This window comes from Ambystoma mexicanum, chromosome 9, assembly GCF_040938575.1.
Source record: "Ambystoma mexicanum isolate Mex_15411 chromosome 9, UKY_AmexF1_1, whole genome shotgun sequence".
In the NCBI taxonomy this organism is placed as follows: domain Eukaryota; kingdom Metazoa; phylum Chordata; class Amphibia; order Caudata; family Ambystomatidae; genus Ambystoma; species Ambystoma mexicanum.
In genome coordinates this window covers 1312643651-1312668086 of record NC_090931.1, presented here as the reverse complement: position 1 = coordinate 1312668086, position 24436 = coordinate 1312643651, and the positions used below count along the sequence as shown (strand labels likewise).

The following is a 24436-nucleotide window of genomic DNA, read 5'->3' as shown; positions in this document are numbered from 1 at the left end:
ATTTCTAGGAGGCAGTTCTACTTAGGTTAAAATAGTTTGGATTAGATTATTTTAACTAAGAGATTGGTTCTGCACAGTTCTGCTAGGTACTCACAATATAAATTTGAACTAGGCCTCGTCACGGATCTGGTCAACACGTCCGGCTGCTGTTCTGTCTGCTCGGCTGGTCAATCAGGCACCGGTTCTGCTCACAGCGATCTGGGTCAGCTCTGCTCTGCTGGTCTAGCCTCTCTGGATTCTGGATGTAACACTGCTTTCTGGGTACTGCTACAGGTTCTTGCAAAAATTCTCAGCAAAACTTCAAACAGCTCGCCCGGCTGTTGAATAGTTTGGTTAGTTTTGAGGCCTGCTGAAGAGGATTCAGCTGGTGGATTCAGGCCTCTCTGCTTCAAATTCTGGAGTTAATTTCTGCTACAGGTTCTGGAGATTGATGGATTTGAAGTCTGGATCTCTGGATTTGAAGTCGTCGGTCAGCGTGCTCCGCAGCAAATGGAATTGAATGTCTCTACCTGTCCCAGCAGTCTCTTTTAATGTGTTTTGGAAAGTGGGTGTGTGCGTTGGTCATAACTAAACCTGCCCCTCTCACTTATCATTGGCCAATTCCTCCTCTCTCCCTTGATTGGGGGAAAGAAATGTGAGTCAGAGTGATACTGCAGGTTTTATGGTCAGAGGAACCTCCCCTTGTCAGATTGCACACAAATCTATTTCTGACCCAAATACATATTTATCTATGTACCATTTTTCTAATATTATAGGTCCAGTTAACATATTTTCTGTAGCACCAAACCATCCGATCCCTGTCTTTGTACGATGTTGTGTCCACCGATGACAGAATTCTCCCCTTTTCATCCAGATAACGACCTCTAAACCTTTACAGATTTTACACAAATGTGCACCAGGGACATGGGTTACAGATGATAAAGTGTCAGATTTTTAACATGCATACATTTGGAGTGAGACCCTATTTTCCGCTAGCAACCCCCCAGAATACACCACAGGGTCCTAACGCCTCTTAAAATGTGCACCGAAAAATCAGAAGAATAATGGTATTACTTCTATAATTCTGACAGGTCCGTACTATGGATTATCCATCTTTTTTTAAAATTATGCCCTGGTCAAAAAGGGGTGTGGCTTCCCACATCACATGGTGGAATAACTGGTTTATCCACTTCCCCCAAGCCAGCTTGTTCACAGAGGCACAGCTGCCCCCTAGTTTCTGCCAAGAGGAAGCTATTTTACGACGCCCCTAATATAACATTTGCCTGAGTCAAGGAAGTTGCATTGTTCGGTCCCTTCCAGTTCCCAGGTGCTCCACCCCTAATCTAATCAGAGAGGTGTCAACTCCTTTTGGCAAGGTGCAGCAGGATGCAGCTAGGCCTGGGAAGAGTGGCTGTTGATCCAGTTTCAACTCCTGTCGGGGGTAGTTGTCAGGCAGAATTCAGTTTCATTAAGCCAGGTTTCAGCTAAATGTCACTTCTTGTTCCCAGTTTTCTACATTCAAATCAAACTGACAATTTTTACCTATACATTAAATAATTACCTCCTTCAAGTCATTTCAGAATATAGTTTTACATTGTATCCACCTCTTAGCAAGTCTTTCCTTGGTCTGGTTTTGTTTCATTTGTTCAGTTTTACACAAAAGTCTGGTAGTTTTAAAACGCCGGCTTTCTGATAGTGGTGAGTACTGGTAATGCAACCATTTTTGGGATTAAGAAAATGAATTCCCCACAGTTCTGAGTTGCTTTTTGGCAATCAGCATTGCCATTCCCAATGGTTTCAGGCTACTGTGTGTGTAGCCCAATGGTGGTTTTAGGCAGTGCCCTCCTGTGCTCACCACATAGGCAAAAATGGGTGGCAGCCTATTCTTCATGTTTTCCCTGTGCACTCTCTGGGGAGTTCTGGCCATCATGATGTTTTCCATGCCAGTACTGCACAGTTTTATGGTAGGGCTTGGATGCATGGGTAAAAACATCCCACACTATCAAAATGTTGCTAACATGGCCGCACACCTCTGACCCAGAAGTAGGGGGTGCCTTGCTCACCTGCAAATGCTGATAAACCACACCTGCCAAAAAAAGGCAGACTCAGTCGGACGAATTGAAGTCACCGCAAAAGAGACCTCTGTGCAGGCACTACTCCCTCATATCTAGATTGTAATTATACTTGGTTTTTTATAATGCGTGCGCTTAATACCAAAGATGTTTCTAAGCACAGACCCAGGATTCGAACCTGTGTCGGTCTACGTCGTCTTGCGTCCAAGACAAGCGCATTGCCACTGAGCTATACTACCCGTGCCAATTGGCCTACTGATCGAACCCACCCCCAACATCTTATGGATACTATTAAGCAAGGCAGGAGTAACAGCAGCACTCACGCACCCTCCATGAGTCGTATGGGTCACACTCAGAGCACACAGGGATCTTACTTAGGGAGACCAGAAGGCCCAGTTTTACCCGGACGTTGGGCAAAGGGCGGGTGACAATAAATATAAATGTAAACATTTTTCACAAAGCTTTCAGAAGTTGGAGGAGAGGCTCAAACCCCCATCCTTTCAAGTATGCGTCACAACACTTACTGACTGTGCCGCAGAGACCAGCTTGGAAATGACTGTACAGCAAGCCATGTAATATCAATTAGAGCAAAAGCTTGTTTTTTATTAACATGCCAAGATTCACAGACAAAACTGCACAATTTAGATCATATACAATTTATAGAAAGGAGAAGTGCTGTAAATAGGATTGGGTGGTGGTTGTGGGGCGTGTTGGGGAGGGGTGGGCTGCAGTTGGTAGTCCTTCTTTTATGTTGTTGGTCGTCCCAGTTTTTTTGTTTTGGGAATCTGGTCACCCTAATCTTACTGCAATAGGCAGAGGATAATAAAGATGCAGATTTGTAAAGTATTATAAATATTGACTAGAGAAAACCGGATATGCAACGCCAGCAAAGTGCTCTATCAGTGGTATTTCAGACACTTTGCACCGGTGCAAGTGCAGTTATCAAAACTTCACAAATCGCTCAAGTGCAAAAAAACGCTTTTGCACTACGGCAATGTTCTAGGACCAAGGCCAATATTGTCTAGGTGAACAAATACATGGAAAGAATGTTTTATGCTAATTTCACTGATGAAAGGTTTCTGTGATGCCACCCTACTTACATTAGTGGACCTAGAAAGCATAAGCTTTCAGAGAACCGTATTCTAAAACCAAATCTTTACTTCACGGGAGTAACCCAGTGCTTTAAGTGGGCCGGGGCCTGCCGGGGCTGGGCCCGGCAGTCTCCAGAAAGTGGGGCTGAACCGGGGCCCTGCCGGGGCCTCCGGTCCCACACAACATTGGCGGGACGCATTATCCCAGGCGGCCGCAGCCGCGACGGAAGATGCGCCCGCCATTATGTCAGGAAAGCTGACAGAAGTGCCAGCCAGCCACAGCGACGCTGAGGCTGGAGGTACTTCTGTCAGTCAGTGTAACTTCCTCTGATGACCCCTCATCAGTGTCATCAGAGGAAGTTACTGTCCCTTTGTTTGCCCTCCCCAGGTCACTAACCCTCGCGAACCCGCAGGCTCTGTGATCTAATATGCAAATTAGATCACGGAGCCTGCGGGTTCGCAGGGGGTGAAAAACGCCTCGGCTCTCACCGAGCCTGAGGCGCCTTTCTCCATTGGCAAAGCTTTATAAAAGATGCCTTGAATTGTTTATGTGTTAAGCCATCTTTTAGAAACATAGAAACATGTTACAAATGTCTATGTTTATAAAAGGTGGCTTGAAAAGTACACAAACCATAGTAAGGTAAGCACACAAGTGTGTGTAACTTACTATGGTTTGTGTACTTTTCAAGCCACCTTTTATAAACATAGAAATATGCAACATTGCTACGTTTATAAAAAGATGGCTTGAAAAGTACACAAACCATAGTAGTACGCATACAAACATTTAAATGCTCACATACATTTATAAATTTGTTTGCGCACCTTACTGTGTTTTGTGCACTTTTACGCCACACCCACAATGAAAGCCACGCCCCCAAACGAGGGCCCCCCTCAATTTCTCACCCCACTTAAAGCACTGTAGTAACCTATAATGTTATGTAAAAATATTATGATCACAAATTGATGCATTAAGCAAATATATTATTTCGATTCACACTTGTTTACTTGGGGTGAAGAATTCTTCTGAATTGGCACACAGAAAAGGTATTTGTTTATCTACATTTTCACAGTACACGTCGCAAACCGCATTGCCTCTAGGCATTGCAATGGGCAAGAAAACCACGACAACATCAAAAATCGAGTCCCGAGACTTAACATGCGAGACGGGTTCTGCAATTCTATTGGAGAAGGGCCTGAATGCAGATGGTGTGTGGGTGGTCCTGTAGAGCCTTCCAAGATTGGCTGAAGAAAACAGAAAATCAGCATCCCCGTTGTTTAATTAGTCTGAATGCTGGAGCTACAAGGAAGTTCAAGATGGCTGCCGAGAGGCTCCACTTGTTGACATACTTGTGAGCATTCTTGCAGAAGGGGATGCCAGCAGGGCAACATCTATAAAACCACCAATTAAGTGCAATGTATTGTAGACTTCTTTAGGCCTGTTGCAGATGAAGGGCTAGCAGAAGTTAAGCATAAGAAGTTAAGCATAATCATTACATTGGTGCAGAGAGATCAGACCTTCTAATATTTCATGCCTGTAGGTCTATTGAAATATTATGTATGTTATCCTCTTCACTGTCAATGGCTCCTCGCCAGGTTAGTGAGGTCGGTAAGATGGGTCACTTCTTGCTGAAGGTGCTTTGCGAGGTCCTGCCATTCCTTCCTGCTTCCCTGCAGCCTTTGCTGGTTGCCTCGCTAGTTACTAGTCGCATAGACTATTGTAATGCCCTATTCCTCGCTCAGCCTGCTGGTCTCCTTCATCGGCTGCAGCCTCTGCAGAATCTTGCTGTGTGGGTCGCCACTTCCTCCCCCTACGGTTCTCACATTAGTCCAGTGCTTTGCTCGCTCCACTGGCTCCCGGTGAGTAAAAGGATTCAATGTAAATCTCTTTGTCTAGTCCACCGGGGATAGTATCAACTAGGGCGGACTTTCTTCCAGACAGGTTCTTGCCCTACATTCCGGGACGCACTCTCCGTTCTGGGAGTGGTTCCCAAATTTCATCTTGCTAGGGTTGCCGGTCGTGCCTTTTCTGTTTCGGTATCAAACTCTGGAACAACCTTTCTACTGCTCTTCGGAGAATTGCGAACCATCCTCAGTTCCGGTGCCCCTTGAAAACACTGTTATTCTAAGCTATGAGTGTTGGGTTGATTTGTCTGAGTCCTAGACCCAAGATGCACCTTGGAGTGAACATGCGCGGTACAAATACTGCTAACATAACGTTTCAGTAGGTGCCTACTGGGCCCATAGAAGGTAGGGTCAATTATTTGAAAGACGATCAATTTCAGCAGAAAGACCGATCAGTGTGTTCAACGCTACGTGCACGCAGGGACGCAGTGCACATAACATCAGCTTTCTTCACATTGGCCTGTTTATCACATTTTGAAGAGAAGCTAAAAATATTTGAACAAGAAAAAAGTCCTTATTTTGAGCATTTCAGCCAATAACATATCATCTCTTTACCATAAAGAACATTTGGGTTCTGTAACTACTACGTGGAACTCCGGATAATTGCATCAAAGTGGCAGCTTGAGTTGAGACCTGGTGCTCCACTGCGACTTTGGGAAAACAGCAACAGATAATGACGCAACTGAGACATTTCTAAGAGTGGGAATGTGTTGCGGCAACAGTGAAACAGCAGCACAACAAACCAACCGGACAGGATTGCTTAGGCGTTGACTGTGAGCAGTGAGGGCTTACCAGGCAACTCCCCCAAGGAAACAGTCCCTTCCTCCCTCCCCCGCACCTTCCGAAAGAATGTTCTGTGCAGGTTTTGGAGGTCCTGAGTAGGCGATACAGGCGGTAGATGCTTCTGGAGGAAAGGAGAGCATGTCCTCTGCTAGGGCGAGCAGGCCTTCCACTGCCCGACTGACCAGGGATACAGTCCTTATAACGAACATTTTATGTAGACATGCACATATACCGAAACCTTTACAACGACAAAACATAACGAAAATGTTTGTGGGGTGGGGTAAAGGGTTACATCTTGTGCAGAAACAGTTGAGGTGGGTTTTTAGGGGTGGGAAACAGGGGTTTGGGGGCATCCCGTAAAAAAAATCTTTGTTTTTTGTTGTAAAATGTTCAGTATGAGTGCATTCTACCTATAATGTGTCGTTATAAAGATATGTAACCACAGACCAGAATGATCTATTTCCCACCTCCCTGGCTAAGTGTTTACAGTAATTAATATTAGCCCCTTGCTCCCACCTACCACTACTGAATGTCTATCATGCTCCTCCTTTGCCTCTCTGAAAGGCACAAGTGCTTCAATGCCATGACCTATGGCAGGAGGCGCTATACAAATTGCCTTTTATACAGCGTTTGCTACTGCCGTTTTTGACATTTAGTGGTGATGTAAATAACAGTTTGTTGGTACACAATTTATCTACCTCAGAAGGATAAAAATTGAAGGTCAGGGCTGGCCACTGTCCGAAACACTACGACCAGCAAGTTACCTCAAGATCTCAGTAAAGAGCCCTTAACTCAATGATCCGCCGTTTCCTTTCAGGCTGGTGGAGCGGACGGACCTCCCTCCCACCCACCCCGTACTCCCTTTACAGTAGCTTCCCAGCCCTTTATCTCTTTTTTTAAACCTGTACACATCTGAATGAACATTTTGAAGGAGTATAGCCTTACCCTTATTGAATAATTGGGTGGCACTGATTGGCCAGTAGCAGGCACGTCTACAGCTTAGAGATCCAACCGCCCTTCATGAATCCCAGGTTGTTGCGTAGTGCATACGCATTGTTTACGCATGCGCGAGCGTCAACGAGGCTCGTGCATGCGCGTTAAAAATAAACGGTCAGCCGGTTCGAGCCGGGGACCTGAGCAGCACACATGTGTCCCGTGTGGTCCCTGGCGAGTGAATGCGTGGCTGAGTGTGAATGCTGGTGTGGGCCCTGGCAAGCCCACACCATACAACATTGGCGACGAGGACGACTCCGGAGTTTTACATCTCCGCTCCGACGGCATCGGAGCCCGAGGTTTTTGCTCCGTGTCGACACGGACTCGCACGCACGGCCGGCAGCCTTTTTGGTTTTCACACGCGGATCGCAGCGGTAGCGGGCCAGGAGAGTGCTCGTGCGCCGGCTGCGATCCCCAGTGCCTGGACAGTAATTTTTGGAACCTTTCACAGCCCTAGTCTGCAGCAGGGCTGTGGAAAAAAAAGGAAGAAGGAGGACCAGAAGAACTGTGAGGAGAGCCCAGACCTTCCCACACTTACACCCACAAGGTTTGGTACCATACTCGACAAGTGGTGTTGGACTTCCGCCGTCACACCTGGTGATTTAACCATCTCTACACCATTGTGGGGCAGCAATCTGTGAGTACTACATCCAACCACCACCATGGGTGAGGAAGGCGAAGGAGAGAAAGCCCCTGCGCCCATCCCACGCAGGATGCACAGCACGTTAAGCCCCATGCCTGAATTTGACACCACTGGCCCACCATCTAAATTAGGCCCGAAATGGCTCTTGTGGGTCAAGAAACTAGAAATGTTTTTCAGGGCCTCTGGGGAGACGGATGACAAAGCGAAAATTGCCATCATGGTGTACTCTGCAGGGACGGAGGTCCACAGAATCTATGACTCTCTCAATATCCCGGTGGTCACGTATGACGCTGTGAAACAGGCTCTTCGAGACCATTTTCTACCCATGGCAAATGTGACAGGTTTGTCATGTGTGCGGAGAAGCAGTTAGAGGAAGAGTCGCTGGACCAGTTCTGTGCGCGGCTGAGGCACCTGGCAAGTTCCTGCAGGTGGGTGAATGAGGAGGAGATGGTCCAAAACCAGCTGCTCAAGGGTGCTGTTCGGGGAAGTTAAGGAGGCAGGTGTTGACCCTACAGCAGATCCTGGACACAGGGAGAGCGTACGAACTGGCGGAGGCCAGGGGGGTGAAGATGGATGCCGCCGCGCACCCTGGCAAGGGCGAAGAGGCATTTGCCATTGGACGCTCTGCTCCAGGGAGAGCGAGATGGACACCAAGGAGAGGGGATGGCCCTTCAGTGCCTGGCACTACTCAGTCGTGTCCCTATTGCGGGTATGACCTGCCGCACGTGGGGGAGTGCCCAGCGAAGTCGAGGGTCTGCGGCCGGTGTGGCACACCGGGATATTACGCGAGGGTGTGCAGGGCATCCACCCCGGTAGCGGCCTCGAGAGGGCCCGCGAGAATTGGTGGGAGCAATACCAGAAGGGTGAGGGGTGTGGCGTCAGTCGAGCAAGGCCTGCAGGACCTGAACATAGCAGAGGAGGAAGAGGAGGAAGAGGAAATCTTCTTCATCTCAAGCATTGCCACTGATCCCAGAGGAAGCCGACAACCGACATGCACAGTAAACATTGGAGAGGTCCCCACCCCAGTTCTCATAGATACGGGGGCGTCAGTTTGTGTGCTAGCGACTGAACATTATGAAGCCATCCCAGGCCCTCCCAAGTTGGCGGAATCCAAGGCGCTGATCCATGCCTTCGGCGGAGACACACCACTTCCAATCCAGGGGGTGTTCGTGGCGCCAGTGTCCCATGGACAGAGCAGGATTAAGGCGAGATTCTTCGTGACAAGCGTGAACCCGCACTCCCTCCTCAGCTGTGCAGCCTCTGAAGCACTAAATATTGTGCATTTCACTGTTTATCGCATGGACCTAGAAGGCCTGCTGCTGCGCTTCGACACCATCTTTCATGGGATAGGGAAGCTAAAAGGGGACCCCATCAGGCTCCACATTGATGGGTTGGTGAGACCAACAGCACTCAAGCATCGCCGCATCCCGTTCCACCTGAGGGCACAGGTGGAGAAGGAGTTACAAACACTTGTCGACCTAGACATTATTGAGAGAGTGGAAGGCCCGACTCCGTGGGTTTCTCCGATCGTGGTCGCCCCAAAGCCCAAACAGCCGGGAGCAGACCGCATCTGCGTGGACATGAGGTTGCCAAACATGGCGATCAAAAGGGAACGTCATCTCACGCCCACCCTAGATGACATTGTCGGCGAACTACAGGGGGCGAGAGTCTTTTCTAAACTGGATCTGAGGTCCGGCTACCATCAACTGGAGCTCCACCCTGAGTCAAGATACATTACCACCTTTATAACTCACGAGGGGCTATACCAGTTTAAGAGGCTCAGGTTCGGAGTCTCTTCGGCAGCGGAGGTTTTCCAGAACGCCATTAGGGGAGCCCTGTCGGGGCTAAAAGGCATGATCAACATGTCGGACGACATCCTGGTATTCGCAAGATCAGAAGCGGAGCATATGAAGCGCCTGGAGAGCACCCTGGAAAGACTCCGTAGCCTGGGACTAACCCTGCACTGGCAAAAGTGTGAATTTTTGAAAGACCGGATAGAATTTTTCGGGTTTGTGTTCCACGTCGGGGGTATCTCCCCAGACCCGGAGAAACTGAAGGACATTCAAGAGGCGGCCCCACCGGAGTCGCCCGCAGAAATCAGGTGCTTTCTGGGCATGGTCAACTATTGTGGCCGATTTATTTGCGATTTGGCCTTGCTGTCGGAACCCTTGCGGGCGCTGACCAGAACTGATGTGGCCTGGACCTGGACAGGGAATGAACAAAGAGCGTTCACCGCCATCAAGAACGCGCTGTCGGGGCAAGACACTATGACTTATTTTAATCCGGACCGGGAGTCGGAGATCACGGTAGACGCCAGCCCGGTGGGTCTAGGGGAAGTCCTCATGCAGGCGGACCCACAGGGGATCATGCGACCCATTGCCTACGCCAGCAAGGCGCTCACCGAGACTGAAAAGCGTTATTCACAAATTGAGCGCGATGCCCTGGCTATCTTGTGGGGCTGCAAGCACTTTCGGATCTACATTTTAGGAAAGCCTGTAGCCGTCATGACAAACCACAAGCACCTGATCCCGATCATGTCCGGGGCATCATCCAAGCCACTGCCACGTATCGAGAGGTGGATGCTCTCGCTCATGGAGTACGGGGTCAAGTTGCTGTACCGTCCTGGCACCCACAATCCAGCGGACTATCTGTCCCACCACCCGGGGGCGGGGCGCCCCCGAGACTCGGTGGAAGTGGCAGATTGTGTAGAAGCGGTGCACCGAGTGGTGGAATCAGCACTGCCTGTCGTCCTGGCGCGCCAAGAGATTGCGGAGGAATCAAATGCGGACAATGTATTCCGGATAATAAAGGAGGCTGTGGCCAGTGGAGAGTGGCGCGAAGTGCTCATGAACAATGCCAGGAGGGATGCTGGCGCACAGAAGGACATACAAGCTCTCTGGAGGGCACGCCACGAGCTGACGGTGGCTGAGGACCGTCTTTTGCTGAGGGGGCACCAGATCGTGATCCAACATGCACTGATGGGCAAGGTGCTGCAACTCGCCCACAAAGGGCACCAGGGGACGGCGAAGACGAAGACCCATCTCAGGTTGAAGGTATGGTTCCCGGACCTGGAGAGTAGGGTGGACGAGTTTGTGAGAGCATGCATACCTTGCCAAGCAGCAGGTCCAGTGGAGAGAGGGCCACCCATCCAGGCCATGGAAAGGAGTGAACGCCCGTGGGGGACGGTGCATGCCGACTTCGGATCCACGGGCCGAGGGATGTACTTTTTGGCGGTGGTAGACCAGTGCTCACACTATCCTGAGGTGGAGCTGGTTGAATCCACGGCCAGTGACCACACCATCCTGGCCCTGGAGAAAATGTTTGCCACCCATGGTTTCCCCATCGAGATATGTTCGGACAACGGAGTGCCGTTTATGGGGCAGCAGTTTGCTCAGTACTGTGTGGAAAGAGGGATCAAGCATCGGAAAGTCACCCCACTCTGGCCGAGAGCAAATGGGGAGGTGGAACGCTTCATGCGGACGCTCAATAAAGTGTTCTACATATCACTGAATGGAGGGGAGGAACTTCAGTGAAACCTGTTTGACTTTTTGCGCGAATACCGTACGACCCCACATCAGTCCACTGGGGTCGCGCCAGTGGAGGCCCTCTTCAAACGAGCTCCCCGGGGGCTACTGCCCAAGGTAGAAGGCCGCTGTCCGGGGGAGATTGATAACAACCGGGTGTGAGCGGAAAGGGCCGCCCAGAATGAGCGGGAGAGTGTCCGACGAAGGTTAACGGAGAAGGTGATTGCCGTGGGGGACACGGTGCTGGTACGGAATCGAAGGCCGGAAGGAAAGTTGTCTTTGCCCTACGAGGCGCAGCCGCTGGGAGTGACCCACGTCAAAGGGTCCATGATCACCGCAGCCAATGCCCGAGGAACTGTCACGAGGAATGCATTGTTCTTCAAGCGGATAGAGGCAGCACCAAACCCCGAGGTGAGCAACGCGAATGAGCCAGAGTCCGACGCAGGAGATCCACCACGAAACGATGGACCGCCAGAGGCTCCAGGGACACCAGGGATGCCCACTGAAGAAGCACGCAGGTACCCGAGCCGGGCGGGGCGCAAGCCGCCGTAGAGGTTCTAGGACTTTATCATGGACTCTGCCTCGTAACAGGTGGAAGACTGCTCGTTTAAGTTTGAATTGTTAACGTCAAGTATACTTGTTATAATGTGTTCTTGTTTGGGGGAAAAGGAGGGATGTTGCGTAGTGCATACGCATTGTTTACGCATGCGCGAGTGACAACGAGGCTCGCGCATGCGCGTTAAAAATAAAGATGGTCAGCCCGGCAGTTCGAGCCGGGGACCTGAGCAGCACACACGTGTCCCGTGTGGTCCCTGACGAGTGAATGCGTGGCTGAGTGTGAATGCTGGTGTGGGCCCTGGCAAGCCCACACCATACAACACAGGTGTTACCATGCAGAGGCTTCTTCAGCAGGTAAAAACTCTCCAACCAGTCCCTCCACCAGCGAGCGCCCCCCACCTCCTGTTACAATGGCTCCTTATTTTAATTGGCAATTGCAATCTTGAAGCTGCTGCAACATACAAATGATTTAAAAGCCGCCCATGCCATTCGCACTTTGCTGACGCAGGCAGCCCAAGCCCGAATAGTAAAACAGGCCAAACCTGTATATACATGCATCGTGCTTGGCACACGTTTTACTGGTGAGTTCTCTGATAGGTTAAATGGGCACTATATCCAGTTTGCATTGTATGCTCCAGAGGAATGCATGCTTGAATTACTATCACAGACATGTTTGATAAATGTGCTGTCGTTCTTACGTTCCCAAAATGCACTGAGTCCATATGCAAAGGAGCGAGCATATGACATTCAGTGCATCCCCACACCGTCTCCTCCTCATGTTCCTTGTTTGCATACAGAATAGCTTAGCGCTTGCCTCCTCCATGTAGATGCAGCCTCCAGACATGCAGGCTTGAATCCTGGCTAGGCTGACTCAGCACTTCATCTTGCCACGATCGATAAACTATTGAGAACACTTTTTACTGCAGCACTTAGAAGTGGCAGAAATTGGGCACGAAGCGCTCCATCAAATGTGGTAGGATTTTGGCATTATTATTAATGACAAAAATAATGACCTGTGCTTTATAAAGTGCTTGCCCCCAGAGGCTGTGCCTTTTTGGAAGCATGGTAAATAGCAGACTTGACTTTTGGCCAGATTACTTATTCCCAATGTATGTCTTGGAAAGTGCAGTGGGCTGAGTTGGGCAGGGTGTGGCTCAAACCTGTAAGCACAAAAGTGATGGGTGTAAGGATTTGAATGAATCTGAACCACTGGAATTGCTCTGGGCAACCTTCCACACCACCTTTTATTAGCCCGTCTGCGCCATTGCAAAAGGGGTCAGGCCATATGCAAATCAGTCAGGTACTGCCACCAATGGTAGCAGCCCAGTCCAAACTGTTAGGCCAGGTCATCTCTGCAAAGAAACACGCACAACCTCAGACATGTTTCGGCCTTGTTGGGCCTCCTCAGTGAGGTGCAGCTTGGGTCCCTGTGGCACAGCGAGCAAACCTGTGACTTAACTTTGGTCCCATGTGACTCACCTGAGTGTTCTCTTTGGTTCTCTTGCATGTTTTAATCACGTTTAGTTGTTTTGATGCCTGAGTAGCACGACAACTGCAGGAAGGGGTCAAAATGATGAAATAGTTCGTAGCGTGCTGTGGGATGTGATGCCAATGGGCCTGTTGTTAGTTTTAGTGTCACTCCGCTGCATGCCACCACCTCAGCCCTAAATGATAGGTCTCTTGATGCAAAACCTGGCATACGGAGTCAGCACCTAGCCACAGGATGGCAAAACCTGGCATATGGAGTCAGCACTGAGACACAGGATACCAACACCTAGCATATGATGACAGCACCTAGCCACAGGATGGCAAAAAAATTGCATATGGAGTCAGCAGTGAGACACAGGATAGCAATACCTAGCGCATGGAGTCAGCACCTAGCCATAGGATAGCAACTCCTGGCAAATGGTGTCAGCACTTAGCCGTAGGATAGCAACACCTGCCATATGGAGTCAGTACTTAGCCAGAGGATAGCAACTCCTGGCAAATGGTGTCAGCACTTACCCATAGGATAGCAACACCTGCCATATGGAGTCAGTACTTAGCCAGAGGATAGCAACTCCTGGCAAATGGTGTCAGCACTTAGCTGTAGGATAGCAAAACATGGCATATGGAGTCAGCACCTCACCATAGGATAGCAACTCCTGGCAAATAGTGTCAGTACTTAGGATATCAACCCTTGGCATACAGAGTCAGCACCTAGCCATAGGTTAGCAACACCTGGCAAATGGTGTCAGCACTTAGCCATGGGACAAAAACACCTGGCATATCGAGTCAGCACTTAGCCGTAGAATAGCAAAATCTAGCATACGGTTTGAGCATTTATACAGATGACGTCAGCACTGGTTATGTGGCGCAGTGGACTAATGCATTCACTACAGGGGCCTGTGTTTGACTTCATGTTCACAGTTTCAAATCCTGGCAGGTCCCCTCAGCCCTTCATCCTTCTGAGGTTGATAAAATGAGCACCATTAAGTTGGGTAAACATCTGTTATTAGCGCCAAGATGCCCCTTCGGGGGTGAACGTGCGCTTTACAAATACACCTGTTATGTTATGTTGCCAGGCAGATGGTGTACATACCTGGAACATACGACTGCAATACCAGCTGCATGTTGACAGTGCCTGTGCCTATCATGGCAATGCCTGGAAAATGTTGGCAGCAGCCGAGCATATGATGGCAACAGCTAGAAAATGATGGCGATATCTGAGTCCATTATGCTGGCACAGGGTGTGAATAACTGGGCACACGATGGAAACACAGAAAGCATTTGCAGAATACAAAATGTCCAACTATTGGTTACTATTGCATGTTCAAATGCTTGCGCATTGCCTCTGGCTGACATGTCAGCCCTGAAGGCTGCATTACATTCCAGGCGCCGGCTGATTGGCTGCAGCCTGGGTTTGCTTTTCGGTTTATTTGTCACAGTGATCGTGGAGTATGAAAGCTTCCCAACCTAACACATTCACCACCTCTGCAAGCTAAAACAGTTCCCTTCAGTTACAGCCCACTTGAGTATTTATGTACTCATTGTAAATATGTCTATAGCGCGAACGAGGCAAACTAGAGCATCCGAGACCACCTGAAATGATCAATTATTTAAGTAATCATGCGATTGAAAATGCAAATCTTTATGGATAATGCAGATCGACTGAAACTTTATCCTGAGTTCAATAGGGAGCCAGTGCACATTCATTCTACAGCAGAGGTGTAATGTGGTCAGATGTCCTTTCCCTGCCAGCTATACGGCTGCTGCATTCAAAACTGGTGTCATTGGGCAGGCGTCGATTTGGGGCGGCCCATTAACAACGACCCTGTAACCCTGAAAGCCCTTCCTTCATGAGTGGCCATGGATTGTGATGAACCTCTTGGATTACGTGCTGCTTTCTTATGCTTCAGCTGCTGGTCTCTGTCCAGTTATATTGTTTGTGATGTCCTTTGTACCTTATAATGCACCCCTATACCATTGCCTTTTTTTATCCCACAATGCCTTTATTGCACCACCTATGGAGCTGTATGCTGAAAATGACCTTTATACACTGTTATGCATTTCTATGCCTTCCATGTCTTTCAATGCACCTTCATGCCTTTCTATGCCTTGCATGCCTTGTAATTCATTGTTATGCCTTCCATGCCTTTTGATGCACCTTCATGCCTGTCTATCCCTTCTATCCCTTTTAATTCTCTGTATGCCTTGCTATGCCTTATAATGCACCCTTGGTTGCTCTATGCCAGATATGCCATTTAAAGCACATGCATGCCGTTTGGGGTGCATTTAAAGGCTCCAAACAGAAGTCCCTTTCACATGAATTGCATAATTTTAAACACTGAAACAAAAACGGCCTGGCCTTTGTTTTAGTTTTCGAGTAAAATTAAAGAGCAATGTTGAAGGGGTCCTACCTGTCATTAAAATGGATAACCAGCATTTTCATTCACAAAAGAAGGACAAATCACAGATCCCTGTCACATGGAAAACAGGATTTTTAAACATTGAAAACACAAATGGCCTGCACAAATGGCCTGTGGGCAAAGAAAACCGGTTTTAAAAAGTAAAAGTGAAAGTTAGTTGGGAACAAACAGAAAACCGTTGATTTTAAAGACGAAAACACAGATGGAAGAGAATTTTAACGGCACAAAACAAAACCGAAATATACCACATTCTCCTTCAAATCTCTAGCCAAGAGAATGATTTTCTAAAAATTGTAATACAATTAAACACAAAAAAGAAAAAAAAAAAAGAAAGTGAAACAAATGTCACTGCTCCCAGAAAAATGTCAGGAAAACAAAACATGATGTGCGGGTTGACCCAAAAGCAATGTATATTTTGTTTCACCTACCAAAATTCCAGCGACATTTGAATACCCCTTTGTCTTTATGGAAAATGTCAGCCCAAGGCAGACCCTTTTGCTGGCTGTGGGCAAAACTTCACAAGGAAAACTTCCACTTTCAGCCTGGATGTCACATCTCCCATCTAATGAGCAACCACAATAAAATGCCCTGCTAAAGGTGTCGAAATTCAGTGTTCTACAGACCTGTTAGCTCTGAAAGCATTGACTTCAAGAAAAAGTCACCCTTGGCTGGAGCATGACTAATATGTGTGAAAATGGGGGCACCGACTTCAAAGAGCAAGCTTCCAACACAAAGGAGATTGATAAAAACAAACTCTGGGCACAGGCTGACCCAGTGAAAAACAATGGCCGGAAGGCAGGAGTCAGGGCCATTTGTCCCAAATGAAGATTCACAATTAATTTAAAAGGACTATTATCATTTAGGCCTTTTTCTCAGCCATCATAAGGTGGATGGATTTCATCTATGTGCCATTTCTAATGTAATTTCCAAGTGATTCTGAGCATATGAAATTCATCCACATGCGACTCATGGAACTGTAATTGCTATCTAAAATGTGTTTCTGGCTGATCTGAACATGTTCCAAATGTGGGAGTTGGTGAGTGGGTGGAAATTTAAATTAGGGCTATGCTTAATAACTTACATATTCATAACTGTTGTGCTTTTTATGGAAACAGCAGAAAGATGGCACATGGCCATGCTACATGGTACGGATTTGGTGATCAGCGTATCAAATTCCCCATGATTAGTTGAAACAGAAAATATGTTTAGTATGACATTTGCTAGTAAAATTATGAAGTTGTGATACAAAACTAGTTTTTGCCAAAAAGTTGAAAGGAGAACAAATGTTAATGTTAATGTTAAAGGACATTTGTACTGCGCACTATCACCACCGAAGTGGTCCCCTGGCGCTCTAACGGCTCTGAAAAAGGGGAGGAGAGGGGGTGGGTTAGTGGGAATAAGCTGGAAAAGTGCAAGAGAGCAGTGATGTGCTGTTGGTAGCCTCAGCCCGGTGGGTCTGTTGGCTGGGCTTGGGGTGTTTTTCGGTCCGTAGTCGTCGTGTGCTGTTGTGCAAGTCTATGTGTGGTTTGTTTTGTTGTTGCATTGTTGTGAAGTTTGTGCGGATTGCTGCGTTTTAGACTTGTGGTTGTGTTTGGTTAGAGTTTGAGAGGTGCATGCAGAGGGATCGAATTGTTAGTTGCTTGGTTAGTTGGCTGTCCTTGCAATTATGGGATTCCATCTAGGTGCGGTACGTGCTGACATTCACATTTCTATCTAGGTGCGATGCGAGCTAAAGTTAAGAATTACATACGAGTGTGGCACATTCTAACCATTACATTTGTATCTAGATACGACGCAAGCTAAACTTAAGAATCCTGAGTGAGGAACCTGCTAACAGTCACATTTCTATCTAGATGCGACGCAAGCTAGGGTTCAGAATTCTAAGTGTGGTGCATGTTAAGAATCACATTTCTATCTAGATGCGACGCAAGCTAAAGTTAAGAATCCTGGGTGAGGCACATGCTAACAGTCACATTGCTATCTAGATGCGGCGCAAGCTAAAGTTAAGAACCATGAGTGTGGCACATGCTAACAGTCACATTTCTATCTAGATGCGGCGCAAGCGAATGTTAAGAATCATGAGTGTGGCACATGCTAACAGTCACATTTCTATCTAGATGCGACACAAGCTAGGGTTCCGAATTCTAAGTGTGGTGCATTTTAAGAATAACATTTCTATCTAGTTGCAACACAAGCTAAGGTTCAGAATTCTAAGTGTGGTGCATGTTAAGAATCACATTTCTATCTAGATGCGGTGCAATCTAAAATTAAGAATGATGAGTGTGGCACATGCAAACAGTCACGTTTCTATCTAGATGCAGCGCAAGCTAGGGTTCAGAATTCTAAGTGTGGTGCATGTTAAGAATCACATTTCTATCTAGATGCGGCGCAATCTAAAATTAAGAATCATGAGTTTGGCACATGCTAACAGTCACATTTCTATCTAGATGTGGCGCAAGCTAGGGTTCAGAATTCTAAGTGTGGTGCATGTTAAGAATCACATTTCTATCTAGATGCGACGCAAGCTAAAGTTAAGAATCCTGGGTGAGGCACATGCTAACAGTCACATTTCTATCTAGATGCGACGCAAGCTAGGGTTCAGAATTCTAAGTGTGGTGCATGTTAAGAATCACATTTCTATCTAGATGCGGCGCAATCTAAGGTTAAGATTCAAGAGTGTGGAACATGCTAACAGTCACATTTCTATCTAGATGCGGTGCAAGCTAAAGTTCAGTTCCCTACATGTGTGGCACTAGCATATGCATCCCAAGGCAACATTTACAATCCATTTACAGTGGTCACAAGTCTTCCTAAGTATGTATTGTTTAAGTTTATGGCAGTCTACGCTATGGAAGATATGGTAGAGTGACATGGGCTTTCTGGAGTAGAGTAATTGCTCTACACCCCACCCATGCCACACTCACAGTTTTGTTGGTCTCTGCTGGCTTCCTTGGCTTCCCCTGCGGACACCTGCTGACACATCTTGGAGCCGCCAATGCAGGAGCCACCCTTTTCCTCAAGGCCATTAGCCGAGGAGGCGACCGGGCACTGGGCTGCCCAAGACAGGCCCAGGATAAAGGTGTAATTAGCCAATAGGGGCCGGTCGGAGGGCACGGGAGGTGGGAATAAGGAGGAAGCATTGGAGCATCGCGGACCGCGGCGCCGTCATGGGTGAACATACAAATTACAAAGATGCTCTGAGAGGTGCAGAGGCACCACAATGAAGTGCTTACCTGCAGGCCAGGGTGGGAAATGGTGCAGGAAGCACGTTTGCCGAGGGTTAGGCCCTCATAAGCAAACGGGATGAATTGGCCAATAGGGGCTGGTGGGATGGCACGGGAGGTGGGAATAAGGAGGCAGCATTGGAGCATCGCGGACCGCGTGGTCGCCATGGGTGAAAATACAAATTACAAAGATTTTCTAAGAGGGGCAAAGGCACCACAATGAAGTGCTTACCTGCACGCCAGGATGGGAAATGGCGCAGGAAGCATGTTTGCCGAGGGTTAGGCCCTCACAAGCAAATGGGATGAATTGGCCAATAGGGGCCAGTGGGAGGGTAGGGGAGGTGGGAATAAGGAAGCAGCATTGGAGCATCGTGGACCGCGGGGCCGCCATGGGTGAAAATACAAATTACAAAGATTCTCTAAGAGGGGCAGAGGCACCATGATGAAGTGCTTACCTGCACGCCAGGATGGGAAATGGCGCAGGAAGTACGTTGGCTGAGGGGTAGGCCTGCCAGGGTGGGAAAATGGCAATTGCCATATGTTGCTCCAGACGCCTAAACCAACCCTGACTTGGAGGCTGGGTTTGGGAGGAGAGAGAAGGGTAACTGTCCAATCCTAGTGGCAGGGATTATTACAGGGTACTTCCCCAAGATTGTAAAATTGGTGGTGTTATCGTTGCTTTACAAGGGGGACTGCCCTAGGACAGGGGCACAGAAAAAGGAGATAGACAGGAGGACAGAAAGAAGAGACAGACCAATAGGAAAGGCTGCTGAAACTTACCATCTGACAGCTGTAAGGAGACACCAGAGGAGATTGCTGAGAGTGCATCTGGGTGGAGCTGTCTATCTCTAGGAAGGCCTCAAAGCTGACTGGGTCCTATGGTGGGGAGCGGGAGTCCATCTTTGAGGGTGGAGTGACCAGAGCCCTGCCCTATCTTTCCAAAGTGTCCTGAGATGCAGCAGACTTTCCAGAACCTTAAATAGAGCTGTGCTATGTAAGTAGAACTGAGCCCTGGGAAACCAAAAGGTGGAGAAGTCTGCTTGCCTTGAATCCATTCCCTTTATAGTGGGCGGGGGTGAGGGGGGTAAAACTGTGTAGATCCTTTGCCCATTTAACCAAAAAATTTAGTTTAATGAATTCCCCATATGGCAGAACACTACAAGGTTAATTTTGTTAAAAATCGAAATTAATAAAGCTCACTTCCCAGTGAGCGCTGAAAACTACAGCCTATACATTAATTGGGTAATTCTTGTCCAGCTTGTCTTTGTTCTTATATCAGTCCAACCTTTTTATCCAGCTTCCCCAATACAGGCCTTTCAGTAAGGGGAGTCTAAAATCCAAAATTCCCCAAATCATTCAAATTTTTCTGTCTGACGTCCTAACATAGACCTAAGCAAGGGGTGGGAGGTTCTGAAAAACAAAGCGATAAATCACCCTGTGTTATTTTTAAACCAAAAGTGTGGGCAAAACCATAATTGCCATATGTATTTGAACCAATCTTGAAATCCTACTGCTAGCCTTTTAAGCCTGCATGAAAATCAAAATCTCACAACATTACATAAGTGCCTTCATTAATGATCAGTGTAATTATTTTGTGAAGTGAAATTTACAGAAAGCAAAGAGTTGTGATTGTGCTCTTTATAACACACTTTTGTGATTTGTTTATGCTCAGTGACGTTGATTGTGTTGGTCCACAAATAAAGTGGTGTTTTGACATTTTCGTGCTTATTTCTATTACTTTTAATTTAAATAAATATCAATATATTTCCCTTACACCGGCCTGGTTCTTGACTCATTGTTCGCTCAGGGGAGAGGGATCCAAGGGGCATGATATATGTCTGAGATAGGGCTAAAAAAAGAATCTGTTAAACAGTTTGTTGCATAGCTACATGAGTGGGGAGGGAAGGAACTCCCTGTGTTGGGGGGAGGGGCTCCTCAATAAACCGCTACAGCCATGTAATGCACTACAATGCCTTAATATGCCTTATCTGCTTTTTTATGCAGCCTTCTGCCTTGTGCTCTGGTAGACCTTCACCTTCCTTTTTCCGCACTCTCTGGCCGGCCTACGTTGGGCCTCCTTTTACCCTACCTGCGAGGTCAAGAACCTCAGGGTCATCTTTCACTCCACACTTTCCTTCTCTGCACACCTCAAGGACGTCTTTACAAAGTCGAACTTCTTACTTCACCTCCTCAGAGGTACTCTGCCTGTCCTCTCCTTCCCTCAGAAGCTCACTGTCACCCAATCTCTGGTTCTCTCTAGGTTGGACTACTGTAACAGCCTCTTTCTAAATCTACCTGCCTCCCCCCTCTGCCCTTTACAACTAATCCAGAACAGGACTCCAAGACTTGTCCTTGGCCTCAAGACCTGGGATTGTAGCTCTCCAGCTCTGAAATCCCTTCATTGGCTCCCAGTGGATGCAGGGATTACATTTAAAACCCTCTGCATTGTCCACAAGGCTTTCTGGGGCCTTGGTCCGAAATACCTTCAAATATCCCTCTGTAAATACCACCCAACTCAAGCCCTTCGCTCCTCTACTTCTAACTCCCTCAGGATCATTAGTTTGTCAAAGAAGCGTGCTCGGGGTAGATTGCTGTCTTCGGCTGGGGCCTCCCTTTGGAACAGCCTCTCTGCCACCTTGAAACTTGAGGAGAACCAGCTCTGGTTCCGGAAGTACCTCAAGACCTTCCTCCTTGCTTCTGCCTTTGCCCCTCTTCTCCCCTGCTGATCTGTTTTCTCTCATGGCACCGTACACCTGGACACCCTCTGTCCTTCTGGCCCAGGTACCTGCTCACCCTGCCACTCTCCTGCACTGCCTGCGGGCCACCCCTTGCACTGGGGTCTGTATCTGTACCCATCCTTTCCCCCACCCACCTTTCTTCTGCACTTATCAGGTATACCCTATCTGAATAACCTAGCACTTGCCACTTGCTGGCTGCACTACCGCTGTTCATCACCTTTATTTATTTATTTGACTTATTATTATTTATTCTGTTCTCTCCTCTGTTCCGCACTTTCCATTTTGTCCCCCCTTCCATGCACTTTCCCCCTTTTCCCTTTCCCATGCAGTTGTGTATTCTTAATGTCACAGGGCCTAGTAAGATCGTTGTTTTTGTTGTCCCCTGTTCCTCCCCATTTGCTTGGTCGTGCTCTGAAACACTTGTGTACGAGCGCGATATAAATAAAATATTTCATTTCATTTAATTTCAACGTACCTTCTTCGCATAGCCATTTATTATGCACTGTTGGGATGAGGTCCTCTGGACCCATAGAACCGGGAATGGTGGCCTCCCAAACTGGCAGACGAGCAATGAGAACACACCAGTATCAGATGAGCACTCTACCAATGGCATGTAAAGGTAAGGCAAGGAAAACAACCTCTTCCACCTACAAAGAGGAGAGCAGGCAGTTCAAGGCTTCTTGTCTCAATTTAAAGGGGCAGCCCCAGGAATATTGAATGTAACCTTGCACAAACCTTCCTTGGCCTTCCTTGGAACTTTTCTTTTAATTTCTGAAGACAAGGACCATATCATTAAGATGAGGGGTGATGAGCTTGTGCCTCTTGGAATGTCTGTTTTCCTGTAGCCCCTCTATTCTTTCCAGTAGAAAGAATCCAGAAAAGGCATTACCATTCTGCCACTGCCCCCTGCCCCATGGCGAGTGGGAAGGATTGCCATGGCAATATCATGATCTAATAGATCTTGGGTTTCCCCCTCCGGGTAAAACATATAACCAAGGGCCACCAGCATAAAGCCCATAGTACCGACACTCAGACCCAGGCACCCCTGGCCTACACTCATCAAGGTTCACAGTTTCTCATCTGCCTCCTCCATCCACCTCCACTAACACCTCAACCTCCATGAATCATCTCTTTCCTTGGCCAGCCATGAATAGCAAGATGGCAAAAGTGTGCTATACAGCACTACTTGCACTACGGCTCCATGATGGCTACGGTGGCGGACACGCATCCCTTTCTTATCAGCTCTCTGCTGGATGCGCAAACACTTCTGGGATATGAACTCATGAACTTGGTACCATCAAGTTTCATATGGATCAATGCAGAGATTGCACAAACCCACTGAACTATGAAACTGGAAAAATGAGGACCCTTCCATCAAGTTTCAAAAGTGGACATCTCTCAAAGGGCATCTTTGCCGATCCCGGCGAGGTAGGTTCAACGTTACAATAGGAAGTGCCGATTAGAACATAAAGTCCAATGAACACTACAGTTCTGGAATTAGGAAGAGGCTGGCAACGAACACAGGTCTACCCATCGCCGAAAACATGACACTAGGGGTGGCTGTATAAACAGGAAAGGACTAGGACACGGTGTGTTACCGCATATTGAATCCTTGACGTTGTCCTGCTAATCAATGTTACCTGGCACTCAGCAGGTTACCTTGAGACTATAAGTGACCGTTGGTTCTTCAACCCACCCTTTCATTGGTCGCTGGACTCTCAAGATGCAGGACATATCTTACATTGTTCTGCGCAGTTCACATGACTGATGTCTTGGCCTACATGCTCGGGTTCTGCCATTAAGGTAGGTCAAGCGGCAGCATTCTTGGCCCTTCTCTTCGAAGGGAGATAGCGTCATGAAGGCCACTCATCCACCCACTAAGTCTTGTTACGGATAAAATCCCCATTCATAACAGTATGCAGCCTAGCAGACAGGAAGACCCCTGGAAGACCTTCGGCAAAAACGATCTTCCTAGCTTTCCCAGATGGACGTCATTGTCTTTGTGGAAAAGCCAAAATGGCCGCCAAGCAATCCATACTTGCATCTGCGCGCGTGATGTTACAAAGACCGAGCACAAAGTCACGCAGCCGCCTCTATGGCCGACAGTCAATGTGAGTTAACACCGCCGCTATTATACGGAGTTTTGGCTGCCTGCTATTATGCATCCAATTAAACTTTCAAATGCAATAAACATAAAACATTAAGTAACCGTCCCTTTCGTGCTGTCACAGCCCGATACATGCGTAATTAGCTTCCACACATTTTGGAAAAGGCAGAGCATAAAATGGCAATTTATCTTATTAAAAAAGGAAGTTCTCATTTTGTTCCAGCCATCTGGCACCTCCACAAAAAGAGATAGGTAATTTCACACAAAAACAAGCACTTTAGTTATTTCAATTGAAAGGATGTTAGGGAAATTGATCCTAGCGCGATGATATGTGAAGGGTATTGCTACCGAAGGCCCATATTATTATAGTAAAACTCTTGGGTGATGCATGTCCTCAAAGTCTTAGCCTCTTCCCAGCCTTTTTAAAACGCCTCAGAACAGGAGCCACGAATTTGTTAAGTACCTGAGTTTTGTCGCTCTCTAAATCACCCTAATGGGCTGCGAGTTTCCCTTCCAGATGCAGCGCATCTGGGAAAAATATGATCCTTTTATGTGTACCGAAAGGTGTGTAAGTGGAATGGATGATTTGTGCACTTGATTTCACTTCGCTGCACTTTTGGAGCCTGTTTTTATGCTTAGCCGAAATTGTCTGGGGACGTGGTCTGTTGGTGCACGAGGGCTGGCTTTTGAGTGGGTGCCAGTGGATAGAAAACGTTTCGATTAAGAATTTGCATAGCAAGCATGTCGCGTCGCTCGCTAAAAGCTTGCCTCAACTAGGCGTTCTGAACTGGACACATTATAGAAATAGACTTCACACTTCAGAACTCAGAAAAAACAACCAAACCAGAAATTGATAGTGCCACAGCGTGAACAAATGACTGTGCTTCTTCAAAAAGCTCATTTTGTTGATCCAA

The 24436-nt window shown here is 47.6% G+C and overlaps 1 protein-coding gene across 1 annotated transcript in view; it reads right to left on the bottom strand.

Moving 5' to 3' along the window:
* The window catches only part of SEMA5B (semaphorin 5B), a 1093184-nt gene that overhangs the window by 929059 nt on the left and 139689 nt on the right, over positions 1-24436 (bottom strand). The window lies entirely within an intron of this gene.